Source organism: Macaca mulatta, chromosome 9 (assembly GCF_049350105.2).
Source record: "Macaca mulatta isolate MMU2019108-1 chromosome 9, T2T-MMU8v2.0, whole genome shotgun sequence".
Lineage (NCBI taxonomy): Eukaryota > Metazoa > Chordata > Mammalia > Primates > Cercopithecidae > Macaca > Macaca mulatta.
Genome location: NC_133414.1, coordinates 98,910,197 through 98,933,853, shown reverse-complemented (window position 1 = coordinate 98,933,853; position 23,657 = coordinate 98,910,197). Strand labels below are relative to the sequence as shown.

Below are 23,657 nucleotides of genomic sequence, written 5' to 3'. Positions count from 1 at the left end.
AGGAGTGAACTTGAATCCCAGATAAATATTTCTTTTAAGCAAGTCAAACTTTTATTAAACATATTGGCCAATTTGAAATAAAGGCTTTGCAATACATCTTCTAATTTAGCACCTTGTAAGTTCTTCAGATCAGAATTATGAAAGGATAGTTCTCAAACTATCTTATTGAAGCAATAGAATTTAAAACAAACAGGGCAGGCATTAAGATTTTGGAAAGATAGAGAAAAGCATTCATGAGTATTTATCACCTATTAATTCTGAAATTATTTATTGAATATCTACTGTCTTCTAAGAATTTTCAAGACATAGAGATGGAGATGAGAAAAAAAACCAAACCTCTCATCCCCCAAAATATCATGGAGTTTTATAGGGGGTGAGAGAGATAATAAATAAGATCAATAACTAGAATACAAAAAGTGGATCTCATGGAGGTTAAAAGTATAAAGGTGGTTACCAGAGGCTGAGAAAGGTAATGGGGAGAAGGAGATGAATAGAAGTTGGTTAAGGGGTACAAGGTACAGCAAGACAGAAGTTCTATATTTGATAGTATAGTAGGGAAATTATAGTTAACAATAATTCATTATATATTTTAAAATAACTAGAAGATTCATAATGTTGCAAACATAAAGAGAAAATAAATGTTTGATGTGATATTCTAATTACCCTGATTTGATCATTATACATTGTATAGAGGTATCATAATATCACATGTACCCTCAAAATATGTACAACCAATATATATCAATACAGACTAAGTAAAATATAGTGTACTTATATAATTTCTGTGGAGAAAATCCGCAGGTTTGTGGCACAGCACTGTTATCTAGTTGAGGATGGCTGAGAGCAGAAAGGGTCAAAAAAGATGGAGATTGGATGGAGGGGAAGGCTACAGTCAATATTACAGGAAAGAATCATATATTCACATACTGTCTCTAAGCATCAATTTCCTCATTTGTGAATTGGAGTGATGAGCAGGCTGTGCATCATATTGTTGTGAAGATGAAATGAGAAAACACCTGTGAAGAATTGCCCTAGGTTTGCTAATAGCTCATGTTGGAGGAGAAGCAGAGTAGAGGAACAGCAAAAGAACTCCAGAAAGGGCCTGATGAAATGTCAACTCCTACTTGTATAATTTCCTCCCCTTTCCCTTCTTCTTTATATCCCTTCTAACAATGGGATAAGGAAAAGACACAAAGTATTGAAAGCCAGGGCTTCCTCTAGTTCTTACAGCTTCCATTAACTGGCGATCAGTGTCTCCTTGTCCTCTCAGACAGTATGTTTTTATTAGCAATGGAACACTTGGTTCAAATGTATCCTCACCACCAAACCTGCTATGTAAAAATGGTCACCTCTTTTCTTTCTTTCTTTCTTTCTTTTTTTTTTTTGGAGATGGAGTTTTGCTCTTGTTGCCCAGACTGAAGTGCAATGGCATGATTTTGGCTCACCGCAACCTCCGCCTCCCGGGTTCAAGCAATTCTCCTGCCCCAGCTTCCTGAGAAGCTGGGATTACAGGCATGCGCCACCACGCCTGGCTAATGTTGTATTTGTAGTAGAGATGGGGTTTCTCCATGTTGGTCAGGCTGGTCTCGAACTCCTGCCCTCAGGTGATCTGCCCGCCTCAGCCTCCGAAAGTGCTGGGATTATGGGTGTGAGCCACTGAGCCTGGCCAATCCTCCCGGCGGGTCCCATCTTTTCTTCTTCCACTTTCGTCCTAGAGGAAGCTATCTGAGCCTGTTTCTTTACACATAAAATTAGGAGGGGGCCGGATGTGGTGGCTCATGCCTGTAATCCCAGCATTTTGGGAGGTCCAGGAGTTCCAGACCAGCCCGGGTAACCTGGCAAAAGCTCACCTCTACAAAAAATACAAAAAATTAGCCAGGTGTAGTGGCATGCACCTGTAGTCATGCTACCTGGGCTGTGAATCACTTGAGCCTGGGAGGTTGAGCCTACAATGAGCTGCACTGCACTTCAGCCTGGGTGACAGAATGAGATCCTGTCTCAAAATACTACTCCTAATACTAAATTAATACAATTAGGATAATAATACATCCATCATAATGTTCTTTGAGGAGTCAATATTAATATTGGGAGCTAAATAATGAATATACATTTAAAACACTTAAAATGGTTTCTGGCATTTAATAAATATCCAATAAAAAGTAGCTATTATATCATTTTAATTATTATAATTATCAATCTCTAAATCTAAGAGGCAGAATTTCAAAACCAACTGTGAGAAGGATAAAGTCCCAGGTTCTTAGCATGACACGTTGTCCCTTCAGGACTAGATCCTAGACTCCCCTTTCAGTGTCATTCACATGCCCTGCCACTGGGCCTTCCCATGCTTTCTTACACCTCCAGTTTCCCTGCTTGGAATGCCTTTTCCTTCCCATGCCTCCTAACTTCACCACATTGGCCTTACTGATTCTTCTAGACTTGATTAACATCTTCTTTGCTCTGTGATGCTCTCTTTCTTTGACAACCTCTGTAGGTAACCTTTAAGTGTCAGCTCCTCAGTGCTCTCAAAGAAAACCTGTATGTCCTTTTATTGTTTCACACATGACTGTATTTGTCGGCTTCCATGTCTAACATTCTCACTAAACTGTGAGCTTTCCGAGCACAGGGACTATCTTGTACTTCATCTTTGTTTGCCCAGAAGGCTCAGCTTGACATTATGCTAAGTGCTTAATAGATACTTATAGAAGAAATGCAAAACTTTGGATCAGCAATTTTATAAATTACAGTGACTTGCAGTCAATCAGAAGTAAAATTAATCTGAATTGAAAGTCCTGATACTTATTATTTCTCTTTTTCCAGTTACTTCCTGAAAGTTCTGTCCTGGAATGGATTTGTTTTATCTAAGAATTTGATCTTTGTGGTTTCTCCGCGTTTATGAATATGTCATCATACTTGTGAGAGAGACAAGAAAAGTAAAAAAATTCAGAGTGCAGAGTGATTAAAATATAAAATTGATATTTGTACACACTTTTCTATCTCTTTCTGGTTTTATATTTGCAACATCAGTGACTATTTGACCAAGAAAACAAAGATCCAGAAATTATTGGGGGCTCAAGACTTCTGCCTTCCTGAAAGGCAGAGAGGGGTTGGAATGAATAGCTCACCTTGTCACTTGGCTGCAACTACTCAATGGAAATTGGGCAAAGTTGGAGCTGCAGTTCCTGACCCTGTTGGCCTCAGGTGCCAGTGGGTCCAGTTTCAGGGAAGTTGGCAGGGAAACAGATGAGAAGGAAGTTGGAAGAGAGACACAGGCAGGGTAGTACATTCTGACTTTTCTAAATCTAAACCTGTTAGCTGGATAGTATGTCCTGCTCTTTGATTATAACCCTGAGCTAGAAAGAGGAAACACTTTTATCTTGTACCTAAAAAACTGATCCCACATGAAGAACCAAGTCATGGAAAGAAAACTAAGCGAGGATTTTGGGTGAGATTTGTTATCTAGATTTGCCTGAAGTTATGAGAATGGTAGAAGGTCTTACTGCCCTAGTGTACCATTAAGTTGGCAGCTAGGGAAACAGAGAAAGAGGGAAAATGAGTATTTTATTATATATGTATAAATTTTTTTAAAAGAAAATACAGACGGGGCTATCTATGTTGCCCAGGTTGGTCTCGAACTCCTGGGCTCAAGCAGTCTTCCCATCTCGGCCTCCTAGAGTGCTGGGATTACAGGCGTGATCCAACATGCCTGGCCTGTTTTTTTTTTTTCTTAAAGTCTTTCAAATGGTAAAGTGGGAAAGATACAAGACAAAGGTAAGAGGAGTACATACTAGAAAAACACATTTAAAGAGTCATGAAAGCATAGCTTGGCAAAAACAGAACTAGAAATGGTAGTTGGGCACTACTGGGTATCTATCCAAAGGAAAAGAAATCAATATATCAGAAACATACCTGCACTCATATGTTTATAGCAGTAATATTCATAATGGCAAAGATATGGAATCAACATAAGTATCCATCAACAATTGGATAAAGAAAATTATATATATATAGTATATATATTATGTATTAATGTATTATATATATAATATATAGTAGAATTTTATTCAGTCATAAAAAATCACGAAATTATTTCATTTTATTTTATCTTTTGCAGCAACCTAGGTGGAACTGGAGGCTATTTTCTTAAGTGAAACAAGTCAGGCACAGAAAAACAAATCTGTTCTCATTCATAAATGGGAGTTACATAATGTGTACACATGGAGGTAGAGAGTGAAATGATAGACAATGGAGATCTGGAAAGGTCATGAGGTGAGAAGGTGGTGGATGATGAGGGATTCCTTCATGGTTACAATGTAGATTATTTGGGTGATGGATACCCTAAAAGTCTTAACCACTCTGCAATCTAGGCATATAACAAAATTACACTTGCACCCCAAAAGTTTATACAAACAAAAGAAATGGTCAGTGTGAATGACAGGCAGAGAAGAACAGAAAGGAGACAAAAGATAAATACAGAATTAAAGTTAGATGGTTTCTTGGTTAAAAATTAAAGTAATTATCCTCGACTTTAACAAAATGGTCAGCAAATATTAATTTAATATCTGCACCGTGGTAAACAATTTAGAGTTAGGAAATAGAGGCATTCTCTTAATAGTATGTTTACCATCTTGATTTGATTTTTCAGAAGAAATTGGATAAGAAAACTGAATGGGGACAAAGACTATTTCTGACTTGGTAAGCAGAGAAGTGTTCTTTTGTAATTGAGTGAGAAGCCACTGGGGCCTGTACAGTGATGTGCTCCATGTGCATTTCAAATCCATGATGGCTTCACTTGCCACTGGGACCTCTCCAAACTGAATCCAGTCTTTCCTCAACGTTTAATTGTGCCTTGACATAACTTTTCTGTAACATGCGAGTTGTACAAGTGGTTTTAGCATGAATTTCAGCCCTTGAGTATCTCCTGGGAATTTTACATGAAAGAAATTCTAGATAGTACTGAAATGGTTGGTGAAGGATTTATGACTGAAGTCTAATTTGCCTGATGGTGCTAAGTAAATATTACTTTGCATTGCTTGATATAAAGCTCTAATATCCACATTGGAAAAATATTTACAATTGATCTTAAGTCTATTTTGGAAATTAATTCATGTGGTAGCATGCATTTTGGTCATGCATCATGAGCTGTAGCAAAATTAATAGAGAATACGTATACATAAGATTTCCAAATGTAGCCATGAAGACATCACACAAAGTCCCAATATGCAACATCTTAGTTTTTTAAAACAATACTAGAAAAAAATATTAACCAGAACCTCCTCTATGTTATTAAGGCATTAGTAATAAATCATATATTAATTTGGAACTTGTCAATTTGGGCCAAGACAAGGCTTAAATTAAAGAAAGAAAAGAAATGTAAAAGTTGTTCATAGTGGACATGTTAATTTTACTTATAAGTATTGACAAAAATTTTCTTCTGTAGTAGGTTTCCACATTTTTAAAGAAGGACAAGCTTACACTGAAATTTCAGTTCTGTTCCTGCATTATCTGTAGCAAACTTACACAGTCACAGAACTGAAATGTAAATGTAAGCATCTTTAAACTTGTGGAACCTGCTGCAGAGGAGGGTAACAGAAAACCAAATACCATATGTTCTCACTTATAAGTGGGAGCTAAGTGATGGGAACACATGGACACATAGAGGGGGACAACACACACTGGTGCCTTTTGGAGGATGGAGGGTGGGAGAAAGGAGAGGAACAGGAAAAATAACTAATGGGTACTAGGCTTAACACCTGGGTGATGAAATAATCTGCACAACAAACCCCCATGACACAAGTTTACCTATGTAATAAATCTGCACTTGTACCCCTGAACTTAAAAAAAAGTTAAAAAAAAAATTAGTTCTGCCACCATGATTTTAACTTTTCTGAGGTCTGGTTTTCTAGTCTAAAAAAGGATAAGAATACTGATACCTAACTTGAAGATTTTTTTAAGCATGAAATAAATAAAGTAATGAATGTGAGAGTGCCTAACATAGTACCTGGCATGTAGAAGGTGCTATAGAAATATTCCATTCTTATTCTTTATTTGCTGCTTTGTTTAACTCATCTTAGCCATGATCTGTGATTTTCTCTTTGGTTATTCTCCTCCTGTTTCTCCAATGCAGAGAAAAATTCAACTTCAAATGCATTATCTTGAGCTCTTTTATGTTGCCTTAATAATGGATCCAGTTATTTCATTTATCTTTGTTTTTGCTGCCTAGTAGAAAAGTCGTTAAGGTCCTAAGATTGTTCATGCTTGTCACCTCTCATAGAATATATTAGTATTGTTATGAAAGGTAGGCACAACTGAAATATCTAATGATAAAGAAATATTTGGATAAGCAGTGATACAGTATAGCTAATCAAATCAATGTTCTAGAAGAATATATAATAATTTAGAGAGATATTTGTGAAATATAGTAAAGTGGAAAAGGCAGGTTACAAAACCGAATGTATGGTCTGATTTCATTTGTATTAATTTTTATATTCAAAAATACTTTGATTACACAAGGCTAATTGGTTATCTCTGGGTGATTGAATTAACAAATTATTTTTGTTTTCTTCATTCTTGCTTATTTGACTATTTTTAGCTTTCTATGATATATAGCTCTTGCTCATAATACAAAATATAAAAGTTAAAATTATGTTAATAAATGAATGTTAATGAAAATGTCATGCTTTTCATTAAGATGTGGTCAAGTTTCTATTCTTGCTTTTCTTTTTAAATTAATACCTAAGAGGTGTACATATTTTGAGGGTACATGTGATAATTTAATCCTTTTATATTGTTTGTAAAGCTTAAAACAGTATAATTGGGATATCTATCACTTTAAACATTTGTCTCTTCTTTATGCTGAAAACATTCACATCATTCTCTCTAGCTATTTTGAAATGTACAGTAGATTTTTGTAAACTATAGTCTGTTTATTATTAATTACAAGACAATAAACGCTGAAAATAAGCATTCAACTAAAGAAGCTAGGATAAGAGTGAAATGGACAAAAAGAAATTAGAAGGAATCAAAGATAAAAGTAGAATTAATAAAACAAATCTGTATACTTGATAAATGTATGTAACAGCTGATTGTAGTAGTAAATTAGCATCCAGCTAGCAATCCTGACAAGGTAAAAAGGAGTAAATAAATTTTCAAAACAAGAGAAAAATTGGATATAACCAAAGAGTCATAGACTTTTACAAAAGAGAATACTTTTACCAATAATTTGAAAAATATACATACAGTGGACAAAACCTTAGAAAAGTGTGAATTTTTAAAATTATCTCAAGGATAAGTTTAAAATTTGAATAAACTAGTAATCATAATCTACATTGAAAACATTCAATGTTTTCCTCCCAAATAACACCAGGTCCAGATTGTTTTATTAGGCAAGTTTTATAAATCACTTTAGAAGCAAATTATTCCTTTGCTATATAAAGCCTTTTGGAGAGTAGAAACTAATAGAAAACTTCTGAAATTATCTACAAGCTCATCATATATGATAGAGAAAAATTTACTACAAAGTAGAACACTAGACAAATATAGGAGTATAGATATGAACTATATATGAAAAAGCATACAAAATAATAATATACAATGAGCAAGATGAGAGCAGTACAAAAATATAAAGTTTATTGAACATTGGGGATTCTGGAAGTTTGAATTCATTTCATTGATAAAGAGAAAACACGCGATCATCACAGTAAATCTACAAGTGGCACTTAATGAAAGTTAATACCCACTATTGGTTTAAGAAAACATCTTCATAAGTTAGCAGTAGAACAAAACATCCTTAAATTGATAAAAAGCGTCTCTCAGAAACATGAAACAAACATTAGACTTAGTAATGAAACACCACAATCATTTATTCTCATTAAAAACAAGTAAATCAACTATATAATACAATTGAAACTAATGAAAGACTACTACAAAGAAACTTATAAAATAAATGTTCTGTATTTAACAGAAATAGCAAGTGAAGTATAATAAGGTCTAAACAATAGAATAAAAACATAAAATATGAATAAACTTAATAAGAAATGTTTAAACTCTATATAAAAATTATAAAATTTTACTGAAAGATCTAAAGGCCTTAATAAATGGAAGCCTTATTGATGTAAAAAGATCAGTTTTTCCCAAATTATTACTTAAATGCAATTCTAATTTAAAGTCCAATGAAATTATTCTGAAATTTGACAAATTGATTTCAAAGTTCACCTGGCAGGAACAATGAGCAATAAATGCCACAACATATATTGACAGTTTATAATGATTTGGAACCACCCTAATTAACAGTTAAGATTACAACAAGCATAGAAGTAGACAACCAGATGAATGGAGTAAAATAAAAACTCTGGACCCATAGTTTTGTTTGTACTGGAATTCACCAATAGGTGCTATTTCAAATTCATAGGGGGATCATAAACAATTTGAGAAAAAAAATAAAGCGGGCATATCACCTCATTACATGCCAGCATTCTAAATAGAATAAAGAAATAACCTTTAAAAACATTGTGTAACCTCCAGAAGAAAATGTAGGCGTGTTTTTATAATCTCATGGTACAGAAGGTCTTCTGAACCAAGCATATTAAGAACCATAAATGAAAAGACTAGCAGATTTGATTACAAAAATATTACAAACTTCTGCAATGGCAAAATAAATGAAATTTTAAAAGCCCACAGACTGGAAGAGAATAATTGTTATTTATATAGTAGATAGAGAAATATTATCTGTAATATACAGATTACTTTTAAATAAATAATAGACACAAATCAATGGACAAATGAGCAAAGGAAATGAACAGTCAATTTAAAGAAAAGAAATCAGAATAGCTTATAAACTTATGATTTAAAAATGGTAATCTTTAGTGATCAGGAAAAGGCAAATTAAAACAAAAAACCAAGATAACATTTTTTTGCCTATTATGTGGCAATATTTAAAAATATTTTAAGTAAGAATAATAAACATAGCTAACATTTACTGAACACAAATGCTATGTTCTGAAAATTTTAAACATAATTCATTTAATCCTCATAAAAGCTCAGTGGTGTAGCTATTATTATTCCTATGATACGGGTAATAAATCAAGGAATAGAGAGCTTAAAGTGCTTAAGTTTACACTGGTAATGAGTGGCAGACAGATGATCTGAATTTAAGTAGCCTGGAGGCTAAGATTGTGTTCCTAATTACTAATTTTACTTCTTTCCAGTTTCCTCATGTTAAAAAAAGTTAGACAGGAGGTGTGGAGATTATAGCTACCCTGCCTTCCTTAAAGTGTTGCTGTGAAGAACACAGGACACCGTAATGAGCTGATGAGGGTGATGCTGTGGTCCACATTCTCTTCCATAGGGACACATGGTCTGGAGCATCTGAAGCACTATGGTAACTTAGCCTCTTTGCCGGAATTAAAGTGAGCTATGGTAATAGCTCCTTTGAGGAGTGTTGTGGGTGGTTTGTCTGATGCTTCACTCGGACACATCAAGGATTGACCCCCTGTGGATATGGTCCAAATGGACTCAGCTGTCTGCTATGCACTGAGTCACATCTCATTGAAATATTACTCCTTGGCAAGTGTGGCACCTTCGTGGTTTACCAAGTGATGTATCATTTGGCAAGATCTGGCTCAGCTTTCATGCTTACTTTTATTCTTATATTTAAATTCTTTTGCTTTTTTTAAAGACAGAATCTCGCTCTATCACCCAGGCTGGAGTGTGGTGGGGTGATCTCAGCTCACTGCAAACTCCTCCTCCTGGGTTCAAGAAATTCTCCTGCCTCAGCCTCCTGGGTAGCTGGGATTACAGATGCATGCCACTATGCTTGGCTAATTTTTGTATTTTTAGTAGAGACGGGGTTTTGCCGTGTTGACCAGGCTGGTCTTGAACTCCTGACCTCTAGTGATCCACCCGCCTCAGCCTCCCAAAATGCTGGGATTACAGGTGTGAGCCACTGTGCCCAGCCATTTAAATTATTTAAGATGTTGATTCTTCTTTCCACTGATTTTTAGTTCTTCAGGATTGTAGATAGCAAGAGAGGAAGAAATTATCTATAGACCAAATATCTCATGAGGTTGTAGTGGAGGTAATCACAGCCCCAAGTGCTTCTCAAGACACCCAACACAACTACTTTGTGTAGTTGTGTTACATACAGCTACACACAGGGAATGAGTAGGGTCTTCCCTCTCTCCATTCTCAAATGTCCATGTAATTCATTTTTCCTTCTTCTATCTCTTTTTCTGTTTTATTCTTTAATTTTTTTGTTATCTTTCCTGCTCTTTTGGTGATATCTATGGCTAAAGAAGTTTCTGAATCCATCTGACACGTATAATGAACTTGCAAGGCAAGATATTAAATGTTGTGAAGGAGTAATGCTGATACAATTTCTAAATAAATTGTTATTTTTGCAAGGATGTATAGGGCTAGCTGATGTTTGATTACTGTTTGTTAAGGTTTAAAATCTATATACCACCCTATTTGGAATCATTCTAAGTCCTAAGTAGAGTAACTTAAGATAGCAAAACCTAAGATACTGGAAAAATTGCACTGTAGTGAAAATATCTATAGAGAAAAGAAAAACTATGTCAGAGAAAAAAAATACCATAGGAACCACTGTCTTAGAGTTTAACAGAGAAAAAGAACAAGCAAATATATAATGAACAAATGATTATTTTATTATAATTTTAATATGTGTTTGTGTATATATGTGTATATCTGTGTATATGCACATACACACACACACACCGGTATTAAATCAGGGCATTAAAACATGCAAGGGGTAGAAAAGGCATGTTTTCCCAATTTTTAAAAAACTACATCAAATCAGAAATAATATACAAGCTCATTAAAGGAATAATGTTACCTTAACTCTTAGGAAAGTTAAGCATATTAATCTGGCCAACAGATCATCAGATCATCATTTTTGTAAAACAATCCTGACATCTAGAAATTTTTTTTGTTTTGTTTGAGGAAAAAGTAATTTCAAATAGTTGGAACAATTTACTTTCATTTAAAAACTCGTTTAAAATTATATAATTTATGATCCAATAGAAACACATCTTGCTTTTTAGCATATTCTCATTAAGTGGATTTTATAAAGGTACATTTTATCTGTTTCGAAAGACATTTTCCCACTGGTTTAAAATGCCCTTTAAATATCAATGAGAAGCACTTTAAATCCCTAGGATTTAGTTTGAACTATAAATTACACAAGGAAATACCAGAAGAGGAAGCATTCACCTATGCACCTGTGCACATCTTGTCAAAATAGCACGAGATTTAACTGCAAGCGTTCTTAAATTTTAGCAAATAATGTTCATTCCATTAAATCTCTCCTTCCTCTTTTTTATCCCGTGCCCTCAAAACTTCACTGTAATCTGCTCCAACAGAGGTTGTGTCCAGTTTGAGTAAATCCCTTAACTGTTACTTGCAATAACTTGCTTTAAACCCTTATTCTTAAAATATTGTACCACTATTAAAACATACTCCCAATTGGCATTAAAAGATTACTTAAGAACAGCTAGAGCAGAGCCAGGTGCCGATAGCTATGACATACGGGAGCTGTGCACAAAAACCAGGCTCCCTGCCTGGACTCATGGTAGAATCACCTGTGCTTAGGCATCATCTTCCCCACCCCGGAAGGATTCTGATTCAGCTGGTTTGGAATGGGGCCCAGGAAATGATAGATTTTAAAGCTTCTCAGGTGATAACAATATGCAGTTGCATCTAGAACAGCTGACTTAAGCTCTAACTTATACATGTTACAGGTCAAACAAAACAATTGAGAGTAATTGAATTTATTCCACCTGCCAAATAAATGGGCCATATACTCACATAAAAAATCTAATTAAAAAGAAAAAGACTACATGAGAAAGGTAGAAATTAGATAGCAGGAGAAAAGAATAATTCAAAATTTTCTCTAATAATTGTTTTGTCTATGTTTTCATAATTTCGAATGAGTAAATGTTCTCCTAGTTGTTAGTATTTATAAATAAAAACCTTGAACTACCTTAAAAAATCTGACTCTTAGTAGGTTCTGGCTCAAATGATTTGTTTCAACTTAGTTTTGTTGAGGACTAGACAATAAGATATTTATATGACCACTGCATGCATACAACAAGTATTTGTTGTGTGGTTCTATGTATGGAAAGGAAGCAAAAGCTGTGGGGTAGAAAAAGGACAGAGAGCAAGGAAAGCTCTTATGAGAAAGGAGCAGATGTAGGAACGTTGAGTCAAGTGAATAATGAAGAGCCTGAGCAGTTCTGTGAATTGCTATGAATTCTAACTCTGAAGTCCTAACAGTCTCTTTATCCAGAGCAATTTTCAATATAGGCATCTCATGAAGCCTGGATCTTAACTTGTTTTCTGCTTTCGGTACATACGTATCCTTACCTGTTGCCCCCTCTACACTCCTAGCTCTATTTCCCACCCCATCTTCCATTATTGGACTTAACCAGAGCTCGGCTAAAGTGTAGAGTGAAAGAAATGTCACTGCTTACTACCCTGTAGGCATGGCATATCTGTTCTGCACACCACTGGAAGATCAATCTCCCTAAAATATTCCCTCTAGTATTCTCCTGCCCTAAATCCTTCACTGGACCCATCACTAACTAGAAAGAAACAGTTCAGCCCCTTAACCTGACATTCAGTGCCTGCCATGACCTGGTCCTAACTTGACTTTCCTGATTTTCTTTCAATGCAAGTCTGGAGCTATTCCACGCTCAAGTCCATCAGGTCTCCTAGGCACGCCAGTTGCTTTTTATTTTATCTAGGTGCCTTTGTCCTTGTTTCCCATTATTCTTTCTATAATTTCCCTGGCTAAGCCAAATTCATGTCTATTCCATTAGGTCTCAGGTATATGTGATTGTGTGTGTGTATAGATGTATATAGGTACTAGCACACACGTGCAGACATGAATATGTATATATACACAGGGGTGAATAAACTCTGAAAGGTCAGTGTTTGCAGCACAACATCACACAAGAGACCTTTGTATATGCCCCTTTCCTTTTGTAACTGCTCTGCCTCCAATACTCTTATAAATTTTCCAGCCTGTGCTCAACTTGGACAAGCTTATCAGAAACTCAGAAACAGGAATACTCATAAATGTCCTGTCCTTGTCAACACTGAAGATTGAAAGATGAATGATAGGTTTTTTTCACCCCAAAAAGATCTTGAAAAATTTTAACAGCAGATGCAATGTTAGTGGGCCTCATCCAGTCAACCGAAGACCTGAATAAAACATAAAAGCTGAGTAAGAGGGAGCTCGGCCTGCATGACAGAGCAGTGACATTGGCCTTTCCTGATCTTCGGACTTGAAATATTGGCTCTTCTTGCATCTGTAACCTGATGGCTTCTGGACTGGAACTTATATCATTGACTTTTCTGGGTTTCAAACCTTTGGACTTGGGCTGGAACTATGCATGGGCTCCCCTGAATCTCCAGCTTGCTTACTGCAAATCTTGGGACTTCTGCTTCTATAATTGCATGAGCCAATCCCATAGAATAAATCTCTTTATTTGTATTTATATGTGTAGTATTACATATTTATATGCCTATTTACATAAATTTATATTTTTATATGTTTTATGCATTTATAAATTTATTGCCTATATATACATATATTACATTTTTTTCCAGAGAATGCTGACTAATACATACACATAACTCGGTCTTTGTGCTGTTATTGTTCTAGTACCTGTAAGATCTGACTACTACAGGTGACTGTTGTGGTGTCTTTAGTCAGTTATGATACTCAGCTATTCCAAAAATGCCTGACTTCTAGAAGATCCCTAGGAAAGAGAGTTGGCAGAATTTAGAAATTATATAATGGCATGGACTAATGAGAAAAGTAGAATGTCTTTGTATACATGTTTAATTTTTAAGTTGTCTTATGAATCGGTAAAGCAGTAATCATGGCATATAATGTAGATATTCTTCAGCTTAAAAGCGGTTGATTATTCGATAGTCCTGGTACCAATGATTTGCGTGGTATATTATAGAGACCTAATGAGCTGTGTGTGCTCTATTTCATTCATTCTTCTTCTAGTGTTAGGTTTCTCCCTCTCTTTTTAGCCTGAGACTCTGACCTTCTGAACTTAGTTGCTGCATCTGATTTTCTCAGACATTTTGGAGAAGTTTAAGTTGAAAACTCAATTTTCACCAAGTCTGTCAATCACTGACTAATGGAATATATTTGATCTCTGATTGAAGCTTAAAAAAATCCATCTAAAGCTCTGTGTTACAGTGGCACAGAAGCAATCTGACACTTGTAAGGAAAGATAGCCTTATGTTTCTATTTTAAAGCCATATTGTATTTGTTCTGATTTTATACTAATTTACGTGCATCATCATAAGTGGCTTTGAGTACTGATCTTTTCTTTCATAACGATGAAAATGATAAAGTCTTAGAGATTTGCTTTCTGATGGGAGGATCTGTATTTCTCTTTTGCTTCCTCTGATAATTACCCAGGTTCCTTCAAATCATTCTGTACTAATTTAGAAGACCCTGTCTGTGATAGGGAGTGTCTCTGTCTTAGAAAAAAATCTGAAAGAGGGCCAGGTGCAGTGGCTCATGCCTGTAATCCCAGCACTTTGGGAGGCTCAGGCAGGAGGATCATGAGGTCAGGAGTTCTGGCTAACACAGTGAAACTCTGTCTCTACTAAAAATACAAAAAATTAGCCAGGCGTGATGGCACACGCTTGTAGTCCCAACTACTCAGGAGGCTGAGGCAGGAGAATTGCTTGAACTGGGGAAGCGGAGGTTGCAGTGAGCCGAGATTGCACCACTGCACTCCAGCCTGGGAGATGGACTGAGATTCTTAAAAAAAAAAAAAAAGACAAAAAAAACACTACAAGAAAATTATGGAGAGACTGTTTCAAATTTCCACTGCAAGCCAGTGATGGGGATAGAGTTAATTTCTAAGCTCATTCTACTCTAAAAAGCACTCTACATTTTTACCTCATGGCCTCTTTCTCATCTATTTTCCTCTAGTAAAGCATTTTGTAATCAACACAGAAATATGATGAGAGTTATAGCTAAATGGCTGAAGTTTATGCACACTTGCTTGGTATTACTCTAAGCACTTTATAATTTCTGATCTAATTATTAAAACAACCCTGACTTTACAGAAGAGGAAATAGTCACAGAGTTCAGTAATTTGCCTAGAGTTAAACGGTGGCAAGTGGTGGAGCCAGAATTTGTATCCAAGCATTCCAGGTCCAGAGCTTTCTGCTTTAACATGTAATTTGTCTCTCACTCTGCTATGCCAACACCACAGGTCAGAGCTTTGGATCCTTGGGCTTTAGGAAATGCTTTGCAATTCTGATTTACTAAATTATTATAGAAAGGATTTAACTTTACAGCTGCTTTTAAATGTCAGAGAAAACTAAGAGTTTCCAGGCATTATAGGTTTTTCTCTTAAAATATCTTAAGGGTTCATATAATGGCATTTCCTGCATGATGTCAATTCAAGTCAATGCACCTGTTTAATATCTGTGAAATAATGAGAAAACTTGACATGGATGAATTAGTATCTTGCAAGTGTGATACTCAAATGACTTTACTGACAAAATTCTCTAATAAGTTAATTATTTCTTAAAGATCGGACAAATAGCTGCTACTCATGTCCCTTATATCACCCCTAAGTTACTGGTGACACTTCCTCCCTGGACCATCTGCTCTTGACATCTTCTCTTCCCCATCATCAAAACTTGCTTCCCACAAGGCTTTGCCAGGCTAGTTAATCTGTTAAGCGATTTTAGTCTCTATCGCTCACACCCCACATCCCAACTAATTTGTATTTTAATAAAACTTGTGGAAACAAACTCTTATTCTAAATGAATAACTCTATTCAGGTTGGTGGAGCTGCTATTTGGGGGCATCTGAGTCTCAATTTAAAGTTCTAAATTAGGTCAGTTTAAATATGGGACTCCCTTAGCAGATACAGACCTGGCAGCCCAATTATTTTTTCCATGGGGAAAACGGTATGTCCTCCAGGTAGGAGGTGCTATGTCCTCTTCAGACACTAACAGAATTTGAGTGTAAGGCAACCAAGTCATTTACGACAATTACTTTGTATTTTCAGTAATGTCTCCATGGTTTATCCTGTCACTATGGTCATGGTGCCTGTATTAGCCTGTTCTCACATCACTATAAAGAATACCTGAGACTGGGTAATTTATCAAGAAAAGAGGTTTAATTGACTCACAATTCTGCATGGCTGCGGAGGCCTCAGGAAACTCACAATTATGGCGGAAGGCAAAGGGGTAGCAAGCTTGGGCCTTCTTACATGACAGCAGGAGAAAGAAGTAGCGTGTGCAGGAGGGAAGTCATACACTTACAAAACCACCAGATCTCATGAGAATTCACTCATTATCATGAAAACAGCTGGGGAAACCACCCCATAATCCTATCACTTCCCACCAGGTTCTTTCCTACAGGTCTAAGGATTACAGTTCAAGATGAGATTTGGGTGGGGACGAAAAGCTAAACCACATCCATGCCTATGTCTGCATGTATTTCCTCTGTGATGTGGGCCTGTCAGTCTCTCCAAGTCACAGAATGGGTCTCCTTTAACTGAGTCTCTGGCTACGTCAGTCCATGAGTCTGGGCACAGAAAAGAAGGTGAGACTTGGAGTGAATGGAGTATTCCTCTGTAATCACAGGGGTTCTAGTAATTCATCTCTCAGAATTTTCATAGAGAATCGGCTTGAATTAGACATGCTATACAGTGGGAAGTGGTACAATGGAAAAGCCCCCCTGAGGGTGTGGGTTCTGCCCTTGGGTTTTCATTCTAACAAAAACCTAACTTGGGGAAGCCAACTTGCTTTTCTCTGTCAAATAAAAGATCTCAAAAGTTTTCTTCTAGTTCTAAGCCTCGATGCTTCCCAGTGTTCCATTTGTCCTTTGTTCACAGGGTGGCCTGTGCCAGACTGCCTGGACCCCCTCCTGCACCACTTACTAGTGGTGTGACCTGGGGCAAGTTTCTCTGTGTCCCTAAGCCGTAGTTGCTTTATGGGAAAAATGGCATAGCAATAGTACCCATTCCATAGAGAGATGGAGGATTAAATGAGTTAACCTATGTGCCTGGCATGTGGCAGGATGTAACAGGATGTAAGGGCTTTTATTAACATCATCGTTATCATCATCATAGAGTGCCAATTATAATTAGTTGGTAATAAGTACATGAATGGCAAGGAGTTGTTAGGGATCTGCAGAAAAGAAGGTTAGAAAGAGGATTCCTGAGATGAACATCTATATGTGTCAACACAATTTTCCCCCTATGGAACCAGATTTTGATTTCTGACTTCCATTGCAAAAAGTCAGAGGCATTAGGGTTTAATTACACCTAATAATTTAAAGTACTATTTAGTTCATGCTGAAGGCCCCAGCTGGAAAGATAAGCACTAAGCAGAATCCCAATAGAAGAGGTGGATAGAAGAATACTAAAATCAATAGAAATAAAAAATTTCATTTGTACACAATGCTTTGCCAGTCCCCTGCCAGGCAGGTAGGAGATTTTATAAATCTCTGTTCCTTTATATCTTTCACTGTGTTAGTTACAGCATCTGGACTGAGTTATAATTACATCTTTTTAGGGCTATTTTCTTCTAGGTCCTATATGGGAGTGGTTCTTCTCTCACCTTCCACATGAACCCATATGTCCGCTCTTCACTGTTTTCATTTACCTCTTTTTCTTTCTTTCTTTCTTTTCTTTTTTTTTTTTGTTTGAGATTGAGTCTCACTCTGTTGCCCAGGCTGGAGTGCAATGGCATGATCTAGGTTCACTGCAACCTCTGCCTACCGGGTTCAAGCGATTCTCCTGCCTTAGCCTCCCAGGTAGCTGGGATTATAGGCACCCACCACCAGGCCTGGCTAATTTTTGTATTTTTCTAGAGACAGGGTTTCACCATATTAGCCGGGCTGGTCTTGAACTCCTGACCTCAGGTGATCTGCCGACCTCGGCCTCCCAAAGTGCTGGAATTACAGGCATGAGCCACTGCGCCTGTCCTCATCTAACCTCTTAATTGATAGGCACATTAATATCCAGTGAAGATGTTAAAGGCCCACTACCTAATCATCATTGTGCTACATAAACAGAGTCGGGCTTATAAACGTTAGGTGGGAGCATCTTTCAGTTAATCAGATTTGTACAATTGGAATGGTGAACATTGACACAGTTACCTTGAAGAAACTAGGCATACTGAATTGACATCAACTATGAAGAAATTTGTCGTTAAAAATCTATATAAGTACTATATGAAAAGCTTTATAAACTAGAATATCCTATAGAAATAAGGTATTGTTGTAGTTAGTTCTATTACTTCAACCTAGTGATTTTTAAATCAATTGGGCATCCTAAAGCAATGATTATTTTTTAATTGCTGGAGGAAGGGAAGGCATCACTACATCATTGCAAGTGAGATTTTATAGAATTACAAACCGATCTGCTCACTTAGACATTCTGTCTGCCTAAATTGTCATGAGCTAATTCTCTTCAGTCATATTATGTCTGGAGCAGAGCATTGCACCTAACTGTGCAAATCAGAGGGATTTATCTTACATCCTTATTAATATTTCCCTCTTAATATTACCAGGGACCAATTCTTATTGAATAAACAAACTTGGAAAATGTTCTTCATGTGATTAATACATATATGCATAAAACTCCACATATAAATCTATATAGGAAAAATATCTTAGCTTACATATGTTTAAAAGAAATCAAATTAGAGCTCTCAAGATACCAGCATGTTTTAGTCAAGACAATAATTTTTTTACAAAAGGACATGTTTTAATTTTTGGATTGCATCAATAAAAAATATTCAATACAAAATTTTAGTTTATTAAATTAAAAATTCTAAGTGGTTATTAAAACTGATAACCTAGGCTGCGCGTGGTGGCTCACATCTGTAATCCCAGCACTTTGGGAGGCCGAGGCAAGTAGATCACGAGGTCAGGAGTTCGAGACCAGTCTGGCCAACATAATGAAACCTCGTCTCTACTAAAAATACAAAAATTAGTTGGGCATGGTGGTGTGCACCTGTAATCCCAGCTACTCGGGAGGCTGAGGCAGGAGAATCACTTGAACCCAGGAGGCGGAGGTTCTGATGAGCTGAGATTGCACCACTGCACTCCAGCCTAGGCAACAGAATGATATTCCATCTCAAACAAACAACAACAACAAAAAACGGATAAACTAGGTTTTATTTCATCAGAGTAGATTTGATGAAATAAAACAATGAAGTAGCTTTCCTGGTTGAATCAGCAGCAAACATTTGTTAATAACTCTCTGGATTTTACAGGATCAGGCCAAGGAGCAGATGGGATACAGATTTCTAATATGGAATGTCACCGCAAGGGTGCTGCTCCTTTTCCAGATGCTTTTCCTGGGGGCAGTTGGATTGTGAGAGCTGCACTTTGCAGGAGCCTGGTTACTGTTTCTGTGAATAAGATAAAATAGTGTTTATCCTCTGTCGATCAATACTGTCTTGTTTGAACTTATTGAGTCATTTTAGAGACACATAAGGCAATGAAAACCATTGTGCAATAGTACCCACAGTACTACTCAGCTTTCTAAGGGATGACAATATTTTAAAAGACAGTTACTGAAACAGATTTTTAACATCAACTGCCTCCATGATGAAATAAGCATGCCCCGTGTCAGGGTGTCCCACGGGTTTGGGTGAAAAGGTGTTGGGGTTTTATAACTAAGAGTTTTCTTCAGCAATAATCTCTAAAATAAAAATACACTCTGTGTGTGTGCTTTAATACTGAAAAAAATTACCGACTGACTTTCTCTGAATAAATGGAATACTGCTACTATTTGTGATTCATCAAAAATTTTTTATGTACAGTTTATGATTTCAACTTTATTAGTATTGTTTTGACAAACAAGACCTAATAGGTATACTTGGGCAATTTTAGAAAATTTTTCTGGAGGTTATTACAAATAGGAAAGTGAAAAGGGAAGTGGGATTTTTGCTGAATTCTTAAGCACCCGGGACCACATTTCTCTCCTTCACTTTATCATCTAATTTAACCTTCACAAAATACTGTGGGTCAGATCTTACCCCCATTTCACATTTGAGGAATCTGAGATTCAGAGGAGTCAAACAATATGCCCAAGGTCACAAACCTAGGGAGTTTTGCAATAGGCGTTTCCACTTAGCTGTGTCGAGGCAAAAAGCCTAGTGTTCTTTCTGTAATTAATTTTAAAAGTTTCTCAGATAGGCGTAGTCCTATTTGGTGGAAGAAGACTAGACTCTAAAGTCCTTTAGATGTTTCAATTGTGATGATTTCAATTGATTCTCATTGTTATGAATGCTGGACATGGGCTATAAAAGCAATTTGTTCTTTCTTCTCCTGTATTCTGAGAAATACTAATTTTGAGAGATATTGATAGATATTCCTGAAAGAAGATGTTCTGTTGTAAATTAAGCCCAGGAAGCAAAACATTGCCTACTCTCTTAGATAATTGTGATAAATGACAATATTTGCATGTGTCATGAGTCCCCAGTGCTTGAGGGTGTGATATAATGGTTACATGCTTGGGCTCTGGATGAGACCGCCAGACAAAGGAGCCTGGCTCTGCCACTTGCTAACTGAGTAGCTGAACCTGTTAGGTAACTTGTCTGTGCCTCCATTTTCCCATTTATAAACTGTTATAATAGTATCTACACCATAGAGTTGTTCTAAGAATAACATGAGATAATGCATGGAGAGAACTTAGAAGTAGACCCACTTGGACACAGGAAGGGGAACATCACACACCAGATCCTACTGTGGGGAGGTGGGAGCGGGGAGGGATAGCATTAGGAGATATACCTAATGTAAATGACAAGTTAATGGGTGCAGCACACCAACATGGCACATGTATACATATGTAACAAACCTGCACGTTGTGCACATGTACCCTAGAACTTAAAGTATAATAACAAAACAACAACAACAAAAACAAAAAGAAAAAACAAAAACAAAAACAAAAAACAAACAAAAACAAAACAAAAAAAAAGAAGTAGACCTGATAATATAGTACTTCATAGATACTTGCTATCATTATTACTCAAAACACTCATGTGGTAACAAGACCTGCTATAACTTTTCTAACACCATTTCCTCAACTTACTTGACAATGGAGTCACTTTTCTTTTGAGCCACATTCATTAACATCCACTGAATATAGTGTCAGAAATGTTGATATTTGAAATGACATAAAACCAACTTGGTATTAGTGCAGTAGAAAATAAGAACTAAGTATTTATAGCATTTTAATATCCATTATGTCATTTTATAATGTTTGCCCACAACAATATTTCTTTTCCTTGCCAGCTGTCTTCTTTTTTCCCTTAAAATCGATAAATAGTAAAACGGAACAGTAAAATGTTAAGAGTTGTCTAAAATGGGCAGAGTCAATGTTATTCCAGAAAGTATGAACCTTATAAGTCATTTGTCTCTTTCTCTGTATTTAGCAGGGCAAAACCTTACTGCTTTGACAAATCAGTGATATCACTGTCATTTCCAGACCTATACTCCCATTGCATGCTCCATAGCACACATTATAAAGAAAGTTTCAGAGCAGACCAACACATTTTTTGATGATCCTAAATTATAACTAGAGCTGCATTTACCAAAATATGCTCTACAAAACACTAATCCTGCACAATGTGCAAATAATGCTATGTTCGTCGTTGTCTTGGAGAATTACAATACATATCTGAAAATTCCTATAGTAAATAAACTCGTTTAGTTTGGAATCCAGTCTTCTTGGAACTTACATAGGTAATCATGACCAAAAGTCAGAGAGTTTAGGGGGCTTCTGGTAGAAACGGGATATTTTTGGTAAATGTCCAGATTGATTTCTTTCTTTAAATACCATTATATTCTGATTGTGAATAATGTTTTTGGAGTATAGAAAAAAATGTGAAAATACATCCACCTCAGCACAGTTGCCCAAATTGTGGAAACAATATAATAATTAGCCATTCCAAGATTGAGATATAACACACTGAAAACCAGTCATTTTCCATAATATTTTTTGGGACGGAATCAGAAGTGAATAGTTTAAACATTCCTTTGGTTAGCAAGATAATGGCAGGGGAAATCACAAGAGTTTACCAAGACTTTCTTTTTTATGGTGGTAGTAGCTCAGGAGATAATCGAATACACGAAGTCTAAAGTATGATAGGAATTACGACCCACACACAGAACTGAAAATCTGCCGGTGATATTAAAACTGTTTCTTTTGTTAATTACATTTCTGTTTCTCAGGGTCCTAGGATCTGGACAGGCACTCAACCACAACTCTCCCTGCTGTCTGATTAGAGCTAAATAAACTTCTCACAACATTGGCTCCACTCTTGAACCCTCCGTGGTAAGTCTACAGAAATTTATTAAATCCTGGCAGCTGTCTCATTTTGAGATTATATAATAATTCCAATCTATTCTTTTGTTTTCTGCTTGTTTCATTTGTCTAAAAACAAGCTAGATAATTCCTAGAATTAGGCTCGATAATAGAAGAAGGTGAAAGCTGTTTTTACTGCATTCCCACTGATACCACAATGCACAGTTCCACAGAGTTGAAATAGAAAAAAGCGAAACACATGGATCATACCTGAGTAATTTCAGAGATCCCCACCCGGAAAAGGTTTCCTTGATTATGGCGAATTCAACGTGTTACTCGGGTTATGCTCTAATCGTCATATCAAACTCCAAAGGTTCAGTGGCTTTAGGTTTGGTTTACAATTCCTGGGAGTTAAACTTTAACTCACCCTGTCTCTTGCATCCATGCAGCCCTTTGACCAGATAATTGGGTCACTACAGCCCAGATATAATCTACTAAAACTATCTTTGCTATTTGTTTACAAAATTAAAATAAATGTTGTAAACATATTGGGGTAAATATTATTTTGAAGATATTTTATTGACTTATACGATATATTTAAAAAGTAAAACTTACTGCAATTTGGTATCTAAGCTTTTCTTTATGTTAGTTCCTTTGTTTTTTACTATGCCAAAGTGATATTATGGCTAAGGTAATTTAGGAGAATATTTCTTTGTTTTACACTTTTTATATCACTGTATTACATGGAGTAAAGTATAGAGTTTTAGGTCAAGTACATTGATAAATGCTGGCTTATGAACAGAAAACACACGAAGCATTTATATAACAAAGTAGATAGATTTAGGCCAGATCAGGTTGGGGAAAGCATACTTCTTTGTATACAAGCTGCTCATTTAGATTTTAAGAGGGGGCCACTCTGTGAGAAGCACAATAATCAGCTACAAACTGGGGTTGTATGATAGCTGATGCTATTGTTCATTGCCTGAAATCTCAGTGCTAACTGAATTTCTTGAAAAATAGAGAAATGGTATTTTCAGAAATACAAATTCTATACTCTAAGTTCTCTGGTAAGAGCTGTAGTCTATACAAGAAATCCCTAAGGGTAATAAAGCCCACTATTAAAAAAGGAAGAAGAACCAAAACCTTCCTAATTTTGAGTAAGTTTTGGTTTCAGAGTTTGGAAACCACACATTCCAAAACTAGAATTAAAGGATACCCCTACTTGCCTTTAGTTCTAGTAAGAGGAGCTTAATTTTCTAGGAACCAACTATTAGGGGAGCATTTTTGTCTATAGAAAAGCACAGAACAAACAATCCTTCTATAATA

The 23,657-nt window shown here is 36.2% G+C and overlaps 1 protein-coding gene across 6 annotated transcripts in view; it reads right to left on the bottom strand.

The window, feature by feature from the left end:
- The window catches only part of A1CF (APOBEC1 complementation factor), an 81,884-nt gene extending 59,146 nt beyond the window's left edge, over positions 1-22,738 (bottom strand). For 4 of the 6 annotated variants that reach the window (XM_015147602.3, XM_015147603.3, XM_077945586.1 and 1 more), the window contains exon 1: positions 22,602-22,738. The gene's annotated coding sequence lies outside the window, so the exon portion shown is untranslated. The remainder of the gene's footprint in view (positions 1-22,601) is intronic. The other 2 variants (XM_077945588.1, XM_077945589.1) reach the window with 1 other exon arrangement.
- Positions 22,739-23,657: the final 919 nt, after the last annotated feature.